Below are 16,473 nucleotides of genomic sequence, written 5' to 3' on the forward strand. Positions count from 1 at the left end.
ACTGCAGTTGTTAAGTTAGTAACTCAGGTGTTAAGTGGAATCTGGTTTCCCCATTGGGTTTGCTTGTCAGAAGGACACAAAAGATGATCACATGACCCCAGAATACTACAACTGTCATAAATATGAGTTAAGCATTGGAATTTTGATCACATAAACGTGGAGATGCAGCAATGGTCGTAAGTGTGAAAAACGGTCATAAGTCCCTTTTTTAGTGACATAACTTCCAACAGTCACTAAATAAACTATTGTAAGTCAAGGACAACCTGTAGTTGCTTTAAGAATATCAGTGTAATACTGTGTATTCGTGAGATCTAAAGCATTTTTAAAGTAATTCTTGAAGCTGGTACAAGTCAGTGAAGCCTTACAAAATCACTATTGAACTTAAGCAATTTTTAATTTTATAAATGGTCTGAATTATGGGTAAATAAGAAAATGGTGAAGGTTGTTGGCAATACACATTTATTTAAAGTTGTTTTTAAAAGAGATTGTGAAAAAGTCCAAAATAAGTCTTCTAAACCATGTAGCCCAGTGTAAGCAAATGTGAAGCAATGCAGACTGAGACAAACATATTTGCCAATACGGTTTGTCAAAATATTTTCCAACTAGGATAAGGATCTTGGAGCATAGGAAAAAAACTAAAGGATAACTATGAAATTATAGAGACCTTTTATACAGAAGGCAAATTTTGTGTGTGGGAAGCTTAGGAAATGACGTAAAAATAAAACTGTGGTTTCAGAATGACTTTATACAATATGTTATACATTTTCATCAGAATAGTGTGCATAAGTCATCAGCTTAAAAATAGAGATGTTAAAACTGAAAAGAGACAGAACAAGTAGCCAAACAAAGCAATACAGTATTAAAGTTCTTCTGTGAGGGGAGATTATATGGCCTGCAGTTTTTGAGCTGTGGAAAAAAAGATGTGCAAAGAGGGAAGTATGATTTAAGTTTATAAACTGGTATGCTAATATTTACATGTTGTAGACATAAAAGTATATCAACAGACAATTTTGACAAAGAATGCTTACAATGAAATTGCCCCATCCCCCAAATAAAATCATCTAGTCCTATTTGGACATTCTGTAGTCTGTTGATATTATACAACAAAAAGGATAACTTCCTTATCTGCATGTTTGGATATCACCACACTGTGAAGTTAATTTAGCCTGACCCTAAAGATAAAATCTGATCTTACAATGTGTGCTTCAGCATGCCAGTCTTTTCAAGTGGCTAATACAGTAGGGCAGAAAGCCCATACTTACTGAAATAATTGGACTTTAACAAGGAAGTAATTATGCTGACATCAGACAGCTCATGAGAGCAAATTTCCAGCTAGCAAGAGTTGCCATTCATTGACCCAAAAAACAAAGGGAAAAAACCCCCAAGAGAAATTAGAATCTACATTTCTAACCAGCAGTTGAAAAATGAGAGCCAGAGTTACTCTAAATAAGTCACTGAAATAATGCATTACTTTTCTGAAAATATGTTTTAGCAAATACAAAAGAATATCATTTATTTTATCAAGGGCCCAGCAAAGTTTCTAAAATATTAATTTTCCTTTAAGTATTCAGTTCAGTATGTCTCTTTTGCTCTAAAGACTACCTTTACATACATCAGTTTTTAGATTACTTGAAGCTCTAATGCACGGGTCGGCAACCCGCGGCTCCGGAGCCGCATGCGGCTCTTTGAGCCGCCTCCTGCGGCTCCCAGCCGCCCGGTGCGCGTGCACCTCTTCGAACGGCACCGAGTGGCACCGCCCATTCCGAGAGGTGCGTGCGCACCTTTCCGAAGGGCGGAGGTGCACGCGCACCTCTCCAAGCCACCGCCGTCTCGTCCGGAGACCTGCCGCGTTCACGGCAGCTGTGCAAACGGGATGGCGGCGGTTTGGAGAGTGCGCGCGCACCTCTCCCAAGCCGCCGCCGTCCGGAGACCTGCCGACGTTTGGGGAGGTGCGCGCGCACCTCCCCAAACCTCGGCAGGTCTCCATACCTCCGTGGGAACGGGCAGCGGCCCCGCTTGTTGCGAAAGCTGCCGCGGCCCGTCTGCAAAGCTGCCGAAAGCGGCAGCTTTGCAGACGGGCCGCGGCAGCTTTCGCAACAAGCGGGGCCGCTACCCATTCAGAGAGGTGCGCACGCACCTCCCCAAACCTGCCGTTTGGGGAGGTTTGGGGAGGTGCGCGCGCACCTCCCCAAACTTCCCCAAACGTCGGCAGGTCTCCGTACCTCCGCGCGAACGGGCAGCGGCCCCGCTTGTTTCGTCCCTGAAGTTATCCATAGCAAAGGTAGACGTTGCCCTAATATTTCATGTCCTCCTGCCAGGCTTCTTTGGAAAGTCATTTATTTCGTCGTCAAAATTCTGCGGCGATCTAAAATCGTGCCTTTTGTGGCGATTTTTCCTTCTTCCCCACCACCGTCTGACTTAAGACAGAAACCTGTGCGGCTTGACATGACCTTGACTTAAGTATTTTTTAAAAAAAAAACCTGGGGCAATCTCTACGAAGCAGAGTGCTTGATATAAGTACCCCTCGGTATGTTGGAAAGCCCGAAAAAGATAACATTTGAGGATTTTAGGCTTAGCGGGATAACGCTAAGACTTCTCCTTTCAACCACCCGGCGACTAACGTGCGCACCACTGAGCTTGCTCAGGCCGGCCCGCGAGGCTCCGTGTATGTGCGCACGCCTTTCTCAAACCGACACACGCCCTGAGTGGCGAATGAATGGTAGGCGGGGAAGGAGAAGGAGGTGCGCGCCTTGAGCTGAGTCTTACGGGGCTCACGGCATGCCGGGGGTCTATTCCGGAAACTTGCACGTTAATTTTTCGGTGCATATGCAGAGTGAGTTTCCTACGGGAGAGGAGAGTGACTCAAGTCGCGGTCTGCGATGGAAAGGGGAGCAAGCCTGGGAAAGCCCCTGTAAAATAAATAAAAGGGCCTTTCAGGAGAGGTTGAGTCTCAGTATCTATTGCTTTAGAGCTGAGGTGCAGTGATTGGGAAAGAAGCGAAGAAAGGAGAGCTCCGATAGACGAATGTTGCTTAGTCGTGGGTATTCGTCGTTGTTTTTTTTCCTTTTCTTTTCTTTTTGGCGTAGCTTATCTTCCCCACCCTCACCCCCCACAGGATGCCGGCGTCTTTTGCTCAAGTGGCAGGGCGCAGAGTTAACGCTCGCTTCCAGCCACTTGACGCGCCTTCAGGTCTGATGCTCCCTTCCTCGAGCAGGCCCGGGCTGCTGCTTTGACGGGTTTTGTTCGAGTATCGGCCTCCACACGATGGATCTAGCAGGGGCCGCTGCCCGGCTCGCTGGAAGGCCGCAGTAACGTGGGGGCTGCATACAGACGCCGGCAGCTGGTCACGGGGCCCGGTGAGTCCCTCCGCGGCCTCACCGGGTGTTGGGCGTGTCGAGCTCAACACCGGGCAGTCTCCCTGGTGGCGTCGGGCGATCGGAGGATGCAGCCGGCATGTGGAGGGCAGGCCCCTAAGACGAGGTGGGCCTGCGCTAGTGGTGTGTGAGGATGGCGGGGGTGGCTCCCGTGGCGAGGAGGGCGCGTCTGTGGGGGGTGAGGGCCTCGTGCCGTGCTGCGAAGAGGGGCCCTGCCGAATGTCGCGCCCATAGGCCGCAACAGCTGCCACGGCCCGCCTGCAGAGCTGCCGCCTTCGGCAGCCTGCAAACGTGCCGCGGCAGCTCCCCCAAAGAGGAGGAAAGCCGCTGCGGCCCGTTTGCAGGCCGCCGCCCTCCTCTCTTTGGGAGAGCTGCGGCGGCACGTTTACAGGCTGCCGAAGGCGGCGGCGCTGCTGCCACTGGGAACCGGTTCCATCACACACACAGGAAGGTGGCAACCACGGGCGTCTGCGCATGCGCAAGAAAAAAAAAACCGTTTTGCGCATGCGCAAGACTTTTTTGCGCATGCGCGTGCATGGACACACACATGCGGCTCCCACTTTTTTGTGTGTGTGATGGAACCGGTTCCCAGTGGCTCTTTTCCTTTTTTGGGTTGCCGACCCCTGCTCTAATGTATTAAAATCTTAAGTTATGTCCTTTCAAATAAACATACATTATATTAGAGAGTATGATCATAAATTACACATATACTGAGAATTGGAGACATTTGGTCTTTTTATATTCAGTGTTGTTAACTGTCAGAACAGGTTTCACTTGTCAGTATAAAGCAGGGGTGTCAAATTCGCAATGTTATTTGACGTATCACGACATATGACAACTTTTTTGCCATTGCTGGCAATGGGGTGGGCGCAATTTCGGCATGATGTATCCAGCCCGCGGGCCGGCAGTTTGACACCCCTGGTGTAAAGAGAATAGGAATTAATTACTTACACTTGGAAAAATTGGCTTAGATGGGATGGGCACCCATACAACTGAAATCAATCAATCAATGAATGATAGCAATAGTACTTAGACTTATATACCGCTTCACAGTGCTTTATAGCACTCTCTAAGTCAGAGGTCCCCAACCTTTTGGGCACCAGAGACTGGTTCCATGGAGGGAGGTTTTTCCACAGACCAGAAGGTGCGTGGTTTTGTGTGCTGCCTGCATCTCATGGATGGGGCTTTGCTTGTTTGTGTGGACCAGTTGTTGGCATGCTGCGGCCCAGTACTGGTCCAGGACCGAGGGTTGGGGACCCCTGCTCTAAGTGATTCATAGAGTCAGTATATTGCCGTCAACAATCTGGATCTTCATTTTACTGACCTCAAAATGATGAAAGGCTGAATCAACCTTGAGCCAGTCAGGATTGAACTCCTGGCAGTGGACAGAGTTAGCCTGCAATACTGCATTCTAAATAATGCATCACCGCGATTTAATATACTTTATCAATGTTTCCTGTAAAAATGATCAAAGCATTACTTTAACATAATATTAATCACCTCAGATATTTGCCTTTTTTGATTATGTGGGCCCAAATATTTGCAATCTATAACAAAAGAAGCAATTTTGATTCTTTGGACAACTTCTTCCAGTTTCAGCAGATGAATCACTTAGAAAATTCATAAATTTATCAATTTATGTTAATAATTTCTGCTGCCAAATACACAGCACTTCTCTAATTTTAGTGGAATATGTCATAAAAATAATCTAACATCAATCTATCATCATCCCCATTCAAAAGCACATACAGCTTATATACCTCCTCTATGTGTTTTTGAATGGAGGTGAGAGGGAAACAAAGCAATTGCAAATTATTAAAAGTAAGCCAGTAACATTTTCTATCCAGCTTCATGCAGAGTTCTCCAAAATTAATCTCTAAAACTTAATCTGGAAGACTTGGCCTCCATCCACAATTCTAGGAAAATTAAGAGTGCCTAAGTGCCCTTGCTAATATTGTAGGATTTATTGGTTTAATTGTTTTACACTGTCATTTTCATTTTAAAGATTCAGCAGAAAGAGTTCTTTGGGGGGAAAATATCTCAGATAGGATGCAATGTATTTTTAAACAAGAATACAGGGAATTAACTACATTTAATATGTTTAACAAGAGAAGTTAAAAACATCCACAATACTTTCAATTATCATATTTTCTACTTTCTAGTACTGCTATAATATGAAACAGAAAACATGAAATTTACTGTATCTAATGAATCTTTGCATGAATCAATAATTTTTAAGTGGTCACACTTTAAATACTAATCTAAAGGGATCATATCAGTATCTCAAATGAATTGACACTACTCTAAGCCAGGCATGTAGGACTGAATGAAGAGTATACTATATGTTCATCACTTTTTCCATTCTATACATACCATCATAGTTTGGCAATCCATAATTCATGACCTTTGAAATTTGATCTAAGGATTTATACAGTCAAAACGACAATTTTTAGTCTCCAATCACTTCATAGTCTGCAATAAATAAGAGCTTGGGGATAGCATCCAAATCCTGTTTTATAATAATATCTTGAAAATGTCTATTAGTACTGTTTTTATTTCTACAAATTTCCAAGAAAGCGAAAAAAATCAATTTAATTACAGGTCTGAAAACAATAGGAAATTAAAAATACTGCTGCATCTACTGTGCCCACCCAACATAAAATCACATAAAACTGAACATCAAACCCACTCATGGCTACCACAAGCACATTAAATATTCAAGCTTCCTGAAGAAATACAGGCTATTACTTTAAAATCCACTGTAAGAAGAAAATCATATTAGTCTCTCTTAGTGACTAAGTATATTAAGAGGGTATTCTTAACTGATCAGAGACAATAGTTATCCTCTAAAGAAAGAGAATATTAAGTCATCTACATATTGTCCTGCTAACTAGTTTTAGAGTTTCATTCAAACATGTATCAAATTAGATTCTGATAATAATATAAGAAAATGAGTTTGTTTTGAATATGTATAACTGTAGATCAGTGAGACAAATGCAAATAGTCACAGACCCATAAGACAGTCAATGTAGATAAACTTTAATCTCCTGGCAATCTCAATTAAATTCACTAGAATTTCTATATTTGAGCGTAAATCACTTGTAATGGAATTATTAATATCTGCATTTCTTCACTTTACCAGCAAACCTCTGAATAGACTGCATACAATATTTACCTGGTACAACTGAAGAACTGGGTTTTACACATTTATATTAAACCTGAAATCCTATAAATCCAAATTTATGGAATAAAATTTTTATGTTATCATCTTAACAAGGTTATGTTTTACCTAGAACTAGCAACATTTAGCAACTTCAACTCATCAGCTAATTATTCAACTCTGCCATCTCTTAGACCATCTGAAAGTGTTTCAGTGGCCAAAACACAGAGCTAAGTGGATCATTAGTTCAATGACTGACATAAATCTATCTCAAAAATCCTAATTGTTCTGTTTCTCTGCAACGTTCTAAAGAATAGCTTCACAATATTAATTACAAAAACAAAAGGGTAGATGAGGTGGTTTGGGAGTCAGGAATTTTCCATGGGAAAAATATATATTAAAAAAGCACTAAAAGGAGCAAAAAAATTAAAAATACAGAAAGTTATATAAGGGCAGATTCAGTAATAAATAAATAATCATAGAAATATCAGAAAAGGACCCAATAAAATTGGCCTGAATTTACTGTACAGAACTCTTAAAGAAGATTACATGCTTTAATATTCCATATACAAATATCATGTAGAGAAAAATTTCATCTGGGCCTCTTGAATGGATCCTACATGCCTCATAGACATTTTTCCTGGTATGAAGCCAAGAAAACTCTAAGACAAGGGAAGCCTGTATGTGCTAAAGGGGATAACTGTTCAACAGAGGGTGGTACTGTGATTTCATACAGACACAAACACACATATTCAGGTATTTGCTTTGAATCAAGGTGTAATATTAATGGTTCTAAAGGCCTAGAAGAAAGATTTTCAGTGTATCATTCAAGAGTAAAAGCCTTCCTTTCTGCTCTTATTTCTAGCAGTGAGCCAATGATTTATATCTTAGTCATCCTTTCTTCCTAAAAAATCATCAATTGTGACAAATAATTACTAATTACTACTGAAACAGTAATACTGTTGCAATGAAGCGTTTATAACTGTATGTGACTCTGTTTCTTGTTTCTTATGGATGAATTCAAAGAAAAAAATATAATTATTAATTCAACCAAAACTTAAGCACATCATTGCCACCTTCCCGTTGTAATGAAATGTATTGCATGGGATTACAACTTATATATTTCAGACAGTAAAATAATGTAAAGCATCTGATCTCCTTACCAGCACAATAAATCAAAGGCACGTGGTTTAAAGAAAATATCAATTCAATGAGATCTTCTATTGTATTACATCATATTTTAATTCAAAGTGATGTATGAATCCAACTATTGTGAAAAGTAAGCATAGTTTACCATTATTAATGCAATAGGCCACTATGTGTTTTTTCAAAACATAGTTAAAACAAATCATAGCTTAATGGAAAAGATAACCTACACTCTATTTAAGCTATCTTCCTTAACACAAAATAAACATTAGCCAATAGTTATATACTTCCTATACCTTGGAATTTAGAAATACTCAATTTTCACACTGCTAAATTGACAACTATTAATTCTTAAATCGCTTTTAGTAATAGATGTAATGCCAGCTTCTTTTTACAGCTAATACCTATACTAAAAGTTGAACTTATACAGATTCTACTTGCTGAAAAGGGGTTTAAGCAATTTGTTTAACATCAGAACATAAAAAGGCAATAATAATAATCTCCATTTGAATCTGAGCCGAACTTCACTCTGGAAGTATTTTCGTGTTGCTCAAACAGAACTAGTAGGCACTTTTGGGTGTTTAATTTAGGACTTCATATTGGTATCTGATAGAACATTGCCAATCTTCCCATTATATTCATTCACTTGTTTCTTATTCTTCTAACGCAAGTTGTTAAATAAATTAGGAATAAAGAAAACAAAACAAATATGCCCATGAGCAGACTTTTAGGAGTTCACAGTTCCCATGAAAAATTATCTCCCCATCCAATTTAGTAACTACACGATAGGATGGACAGAAGGATGATAAACAATGGCGAATCAGAAAGCTATACCAACAGTAGAAAATAAAATTTTATCTTTACTAAAAATAGTTTGCTGAGGAAGAGCATTCAAGGGAATACCAGACTGAATTTTTATGAGAAAGGACTTTTGAGCTTGATGTAGTTACTGATCACAAATTCCAAGACTAACTTCTCTGTTGTTCTTCTCCTCCTATCATACTGAACTATTTTTTGGCACTTGTTTCATTGCAGACGTTAGTAAAAAATGTAATAGAATTCTCTATCCAGAGTCTGCCTACACCTGCAATGCCTTGCAGATAGAATCATATATAATTATTTTTAAATCTAATTAGATTTAATCATTTTAGATTTGAAGTGATTTTACCATTGCGCTGGCCACTAGTCATTGGAAAACATATTTTATCAGTTTTCCTAAAATTAATAGATATATGCAACAGTAAAACTACAATAATAATATATGTTTTTGCTTTCTGGAAATGTGAGAAAATGTTTATATTTACAGAATAAAGAGAATGTATTCTAGTAATGGAATAGAAACAAGATTCATTTGGTCTAATTACAGAGAAAGAAACTTACATAATATCTTTGGAAGATCTTAAGAGTTGGTTTAAATCCTGAAATATAAAGAAACAAATCTGATGCATTTGGGAAGGGCAACAAAATCATGTTTCATGCATGTAAAACTGCAAAGAGGTTATAATTTCAACATCACTATTAATTTCATTCGACACATTACTGTACTAAAGTCAGCATAAAAGAATTCGTAAGTGATATCTCCTATTTTTCAAAAACAATAAAAAAAGTTTACCCAAAGGTTATTTAAAATCCACAGAAACAATACCACTTTTAGGCCAACCAGCATTTTATAATACGATAGTAGCAAACTTCTGGGTTTCTAAAAATTCTTCCTCAGGCAAAACAGTTAAAGCCAGAAATAAAAAACAAAGGTGAGGAGCGGTTATAATAATAATAAAAAACTTTCACCAATAATATAAATTCAGTAACACAATACCTGCTAATAAAATAACTTCTGATATTGAGAGATGGCTACTTTTCACTAGCGAGTCTGATTCGGAAAGGAATTTCACTGCTTCTATTTCATATGCTTTGCTTCCTAGTATTGCAATCTTTTATTCTGAATAAACTAACAATTTTTACTTTGTGTGCCCTCATTTACTCACAAAAGTAACTTAGTATAAAAATGATGTCCCATCACAACTACTTGATATTGAAGCTTCAAAGGAAAATCAAGACTATACTCTTCTTTGCATATACAGTATGTAAAATTTAGTAGCTTGACTAAAAAGAGAAAAATCCAGTGGTCTAATTGGAATGTTTAGAATAGAATAAATGAATAGAATGGAATGGGAATAGGAACAGAAGCTGGATGGGACCTTGAAGGTCTTCTAGTCCAGCCCCCTACTCAAGCAGGAGAACCTATACCATCTCAAACAAGTGACTGTACAGTCTCTTCTTAAATACCTCCAGTGATTGAGCACCCATGATTTCTGAAGGCAAGCTGTTCCACTGGTTAATTGTCCTCAGTGTTAGGAAGTTTCTCCTTAATTCCAGGTTGCTTCTCTCTTTGATCAGTTTCCAACCATTGTTTCTTGTCTTGCCCTCTGGTGCTTTGGAGAATAATTTGACCCCCTCTTCTTTGTGGCAGCCCCTCATATACTGGAATACTTCTATCATGTCACCCCTGTTTCTTCTTTTCTTTAGACTCACTAGCCAAACCCAAATCCTGCAACCGTTCTTCATATGATTTAGTCTCCAGGCCTTTGATCATCTTAGTTGCTTTTCTCTTACATCATGTCTGTTTTCTTGCTTATAAAAATTCAAACTTAGTAGTGTTAAGAATCACTGCAATTTCAACTGCCACACACTACATCTTTCTACAAAATATGAATAGCTGGTTTAACAATTCCATGATTAGTTTATATGTGTAAAATATCCTGACTATCATATAAATAATAATTTCAATATGAAATAGACTGTACACAAAAAGTATTCAAGATATTTCTACAAAGTTGGGGTTATAATAATTAGCCTATAATAACTGGCCCAAAGTCGTTCAAAGTGTTGCTAGGACTAAGGGAGCCAGAGCTCCTGAGTCCTAGTCAACATATTGATCATTACATTACACTATGCACACCTATAGTGTATAAAATTATGCATACAGCTCTTGATCTAAAGATCACCTCAAAAATATATCAATTTGGTAAAATGTAGCTAATAATATTTATCCTACACCTTCAACAGAATTTAACCTTCGTCAACATTTCTTAATTGTAGAGGAGATAACTTGAACAAGGAATGCAAGGATGGCTACACTGACTTAGCCCTGAAAGAGAGAAGGACATGAAAAAAGATCTTGACTTGACTTCACTTTCTTTGGTTAAGGAGGAGGAGGAAAGAAACATGGTCAGACTTTCAAGATTACAATACACTGCTTTACCCTATAACAATAAAGTACAATTCCAATGGTCCTTATCTGGTTTCTAACCCAATGTACCTCAAACATCCGATACTAATAGATGAGAAAACCAAGAAGCACTGAAAAGATGCCCAACATTCCCTAAATACTATTTAATGTATTTCAGTATTTCATTCACACAACTCTTAGATCGAAATTCATAATTCCATCACAACTATATTGCTTATTAGATTCCCATGATTTGGTAACACATGAATCAGACCAAAGATGCAATAAAAAGAATGTGACTTAGTCTCAATATACAGACGTTTGCTAACATGTGAAAGTTTTTAGTTTTGAGTATATTAATTTAGCCCATCCTCTCTATAAAACTGAAATTGTTTTAGAACAGTGTAAATTGCTCTCTTTGTGAAAAAATAAACGATAGCCCAATAGTTTTTGCTTATCTTTTCTATACTACTGCTCCTACTACAAAATAAAAGTAATTGCATCATGCAAGTTCAGTTACATAGGAAGTTCAAGTAATCACTTGTAATTCAACCAAACTCAAACCCTACTATTAGTCAGAGGAAGAACTAAAAAACCCCACTAAGCATGAGAACAGACAATGAGCTGTTTTAAAGTTTCCACTGTGTGAATGTATGTGTTCATACTGACAAGGGTTTTTTCTGGCACAGAGACAAACACCTGGACCAAGCCCATTTCATAACAGGAGGTTTAGATTACTTAGTGCCAGTACTTTTTTTGTAAAAGAAAAAGGTGCCGGAACTCACACATGTCCTACAACCCGCCTTGCCTACCCTACAAGGTTCCATCCAAAAAAGGTGCCGGAACTCCGTTCTAGGCTACTCTGTTCTAGGCGTTCTGTGACAAAAAAAGCCCTGCTTAGTGCTATTCCTGGTCTCTGTAAAAAGATGACAAACAGCAGTCCTCACATGTTTGTCAAGTGGCTTTGTCCAAATCATGGATGTTGATGCTAATTTCCAGGGGTGCTAGAAAGAACATACATCATTCCCTTTCTTCTCTTCCTCTTATATTCAAAAAAATCCTGTTACTCTCAGAATCGTGTTTTCTTTCAAGGATTAACACCAGCAGGTTATGATGCTTGTTGTTCTAGTGGTTCCCACACCTCCAGGAAGAGTTCTCTTTTCTAAAGATATCCACAGCACAAGCTTAACTATTGTGCTCATAAAAGTTCCTCAAGTTGAGCTTCATGAAGATATCAGAAATGCAACACTCCACAGCATTCATTCTTTCATTCTCTCTCTCTCTCTCCCTCTCTCCCTCCCTCCCTCTCTCTCTCTCTCTCTCTCTCTCTCTCTCTGTTTCTCTCTGCGTGTCTCTCTGTCTCATACATCCGGTGTCCCCAGGCTAGGCTTGAATATTCATCTCCACCGGGTTACCTACCATTCCTACTTATTTCCTTTCTCCACTTCCCCGTCTTCCCAGCCCAAAACCAAACGGGACCTGCCCAGAATCCTCCAAAGGCTTCCAAAGCCCGCTGCTCCCCGTGCACACACAATGGCACAGCACACCCCCCTTCCCCGACCAAGCTGCTACCCACAGCAAACGAATTCCATCCTCCTACAGCTGAACACACACACACACACACACACACACACACACACAAAAACACACACACACACACATGCAGACAGACAGAGAGAGAGAGAGACCTTCCAGCCCCTCTCCTAGACACGGTCCCCAATTCCGCCTAGATAAAGGCTCGAAGCCACACGCCCTTCACCGTAACACGGAGCCTTCCAACTCTTCCGAGCGGCCCAGAGCAGCCCGCCCGCCCGCCTGCCGGTCCCCATTCCCTGCTCCCTTTTCACACGCGCCACCCAAGAAACGGGTCACCCCGTCCGGGCTTCTCTCGCTCTCTCCGCGTGCCTGTGTGTGTGTGTGTGTGTGTGTGTGTGTGTCTGTGTGTGTGCGCGCGCGCGGCCAAGCACCTCCATCCCGGCGGGGACCGCAGCTGCGGAGCTGCCGTCTCCCCCTCCGCCGGCAGCTTCTTCCCGAGCCCCTCCGGAGCGGCACCAACGCTTCTCCCCGAGCCTCTCCGACGGGGACGGAGGCCACCTCCGGTCTCTTCCCGTCGCCGCACCGACCCACCACCGGCGCCGGCTCTCCCTCCTTCCTCGAGCTCACCTCAAACCGAGCGAGGGGTCCGCGCTGCTCCGGCTGCCCTGTCTTCCTCCTCCTCTTCCCCGCTCTTCATCCTCCGCCGCCAGGAGCCAGAAGGAGAGGAGCAACGGCGCCAACCGTCGCCGCCTCGCCCAATGCAAAGCGAGCCCGAATCAGGAGCAAACCCGCCGCCGCCGCCGCCGCCGCCGTCGTCCGCGGCGCTTCGACTTTCTCCTCCCGGAGGCGCGCTCGGCAAGACCGCGCGACGCATGCGCTATGAAGGGTCATGGGAAGTGTAGTTTCCCCCATCCCGCTTTCTGGCGAGTCTGCGTTCCCGGTCCTTCTTCCCTCCTTTGCCTGCTGGTTTTATAGTGAGGAAACGAAATTTGGGACAATTTGCTGAACTCGGGAACAGATCGAGTAAATATTACTAATAGATTGGATCAGTTCTTTTGCATGGCTATAAAGGGCTTAAGGAAAAAAGGGCGAAAGTAAGGAAGGGGAATTAGCTCAAATGGTAGAGCGCTCGCTTAGCATGCGAGAGGTAGCGGGATCGATGCCCGCATTCTCCAAAGCTTTTTTTCCTCCCCTTTTTATCGATATTAGTTGTTATTCGATCCAATATTTTAAACGATCCTAAATCTCACAAGTCATATTCATTTGCTGGAAAGAAATGTTCATGAAAAATCTGTGATAATCCTCATAATACCTGTGGGTTTAGAGAACTAGTATTCTGATTTGTCTTAATCCTTCACAATAAAACGCAAGTTCTTGTAACTTATTACTGAACTCCTTTCATGTGCATTAATTATTGTTTCACCAGATGGGATCCTCGACATTTCAATAGAAAAATGTTGTGTTTAATAAACCACTAAGCAAGTATTGCATTCAGACTGACACAGAACATGTAACGTGAAAATGAAAAATATTGCATAAGAAGACAAAAATATTTTCCTCTTTAACATTTTAGCTAATCAGTTCTACTGAAATTATAACGAACCCTAAATTGACTGTTTTTAACAGCAAGAATATAATCATCCTATAAACTATTATTATTGTGTCTAGATAATAAGATGAATTATTTATTTATTTTTTTATTTATTTTAATTCCATTTATATCCTGCCCTTCTCCGAAGACTCAGGGCGGCTTACAAGCTTAGCAGTAGCCTTCATTCTATGTATATGCCTGCTTATTAGGGCTTTCACACACACCCCAAGCGGCATTATTACAAAGTCAGCTTATTGCCCCCAACAATCTGGGTCCTCATTTTACCTACCTCGGAAGGATGGAAGGCTGAGTCAACCTTGAGCCTGGTGGGATGGAGAAACATGTGTTGCATTCAAGAATAAAAAATAGTATTGTCCAACTCCCAATAGTCCGAAGTCCAACGTTGCTTTTTACTTTGTAAAATAATTATTTCTCGTTTAACAGAGGTTGGTTATGTTATATCTCAAGCCCCTTGTTGCTCAGATGTGCATAGGCTGTCCCCTAGTGGGTAGCATAAAATTGTTTTAGGAAAGATGGGTGGGTGCACAAGTACACAGCAAAACTCCTTCACCACCTTGGTTTGTAGGACGTGCAGCAGTCAGACCTTGTGGAAATCAAGGAGGCGGCACAAAGCAAACAGGCAGACAAATCTCTCTCGTAATGAAACACAAAGATGTCACTCTGCTGCATTGTTCAAGCAAATGCTGGATCTCCAAGGACACTGTGGGTGGGTGGGGGAATGCCAGGGAATGTTTTGTAGGAGCGAAGCAAATAAGTTTATCCATGCAAAGAGGCCGTAATCACAGTTTTTCCTGGCACATTCAATCTGAAGTTATACTTCATGGATATGTAGCCCCTAAGCATGCAATAATATAGGCAGGGGAGAGGCGGAAGGTAGGGAGAATTTATAATATTATCAGAGGAAGGATTGTAAGGATTTCTGATTTCCAATGTATCTGTGGGAGTGGCAACATAACTCTTCTCCCCCCACATTCTAATGTTAAAATTAAGATGTGGCGGTGGGGGGAATATCCAAAAGATATTCCCAAGGGCAGAATTGTTTTTAGTCCTAAGTCTTTTGCATCACCAAAAAGTCTTCCCACCTCTCATGTAAATAATAGGCCAGTGGTGGCGAACCTATGGCACGCATGCCAGAGGCAGCACTCAAGAGCCCTCTCTGTGGGCACACTCACCATGCCCCAGAGATGGCAACCATCCTTCTTCAAGCAGCCGCCTGCTAACTCGCCAAGGTCCCATGTGGGCGGATGCATCCTGGCACAGCTGATTTCCCTCCCCCCCCCCCGTTCCCCCTGCTTCACATGCTCTCCTTTTCCTGGGCACAACCAACTGCATTGCCTCCTCAGCTGTCCACCAGCCATCCAGCTCAGAGGCAGCTTCATTGAACTGCTGGCGGCAGGCTGAGGAGCCCCAGAGTGTGCCAGTCGAGGGGCCGGCAGGGTATGGCTGCTGATGGACACCGTTGGCCCCCATGCGCTCGCTGGCCTCTGTATGAGGGGGCCGATGGTGTCAGGCAGCAGCCACCCCGGCCCTTGCCTTTCCCCATGGCAATGGCACCCCCACCTTGCCTCGCCTCACCCTGAAGGACGAGCCTCCTGCCTACCGCCCCACCTGCCAGAGACTGCCTGGATCTCCTCCATCCCTGCCCACCACCCACAGGCATCCCTCTCCACGAGCAACATTGAGGTGACCACGCCCACCTTGGCCACACCCACCCAATCTGCCATGACCACCACAGCCTTGCCCACCCAGTGGGCCACGGCCACCTGGCACCTGGCGATAAATGAGTTTTGGGTTGCAGTTTGAGCACTCGGTCTCTAAAATGTTTGCCATCATTTAAGTGATTTGTGAAAACCAAGCTCTCTCACTCTCTCTCTCTTTGCATATTTTGCTTGACTTCTGTAACTTGGCTCTAACATTTCACTCTACTTTTGATTGGGTTAATATTTATAGTTTTCAGTTGTGTATATTACTTTTTTAAAGCACAGAAAATCCTTTATCCTACCTTACATAGAAAGAATAAAAATACAGTCTCAGAATTGCTATCTAAAGGTAAGTGAAGAGCTCAAAATGCCTGGAGAAAAATGGTATCAAATTAAAAAAAGAACAAATAGTTACAGAACTGCATTTTTTATATGGATAATACCCTAATGCACTATAAAAAAAGTGCAAAACCAAACAACAAAAAAAGTCATTTTCTATTTCTTCCTGCAACAAATAGTATGGAAATCAAGGCAAAAGGAGTACATTTTCTTGCCTGTTTTATTATACACTATCAATGTATGTTCTTTTATATACTGAGAATTCCGGAACATGTTCACACTCATACTTTGGTTATAAGTATTGCTGTGGAGTGAGAATGGGGAGTGAACAGAGAAGACAAATCAGACAGTAAGAAGACTTGTCAAAATGATGGATC

General features: G+C 41.5%; 1 protein-coding gene across 1 annotated transcript in view; it reads right to left on the minus strand.

Annotated features, from left to right (window-relative positions):
• Nucleotides 1–13,231, minus strand: part of LOC310632473 (uncharacterized protein) — a 98,589-nt gene extending 85,358 nt beyond the window's left edge. The window contains exon 1 of the mRNA XM_083349693.1: nt 13,073–13,231. The gene's annotated coding sequence lies outside the window, so the exon portion shown is untranslated. The remainder of the gene's footprint in view (nt 1–13,072) is intronic.
• Nucleotides 13,232–16,473: the final 3,242 nt, after the last annotated feature.

The sequence above is a fragment of the Vipera ursinii genome (assembly GCF_947247035.1).
Source record: "Vipera ursinii genome assembly, chromosome: 1".
In the NCBI taxonomy this organism is placed as follows: domain Eukaryota; kingdom Metazoa; phylum Chordata; class Lepidosauria; order Squamata; family Viperidae; genus Vipera; species Vipera ursinii.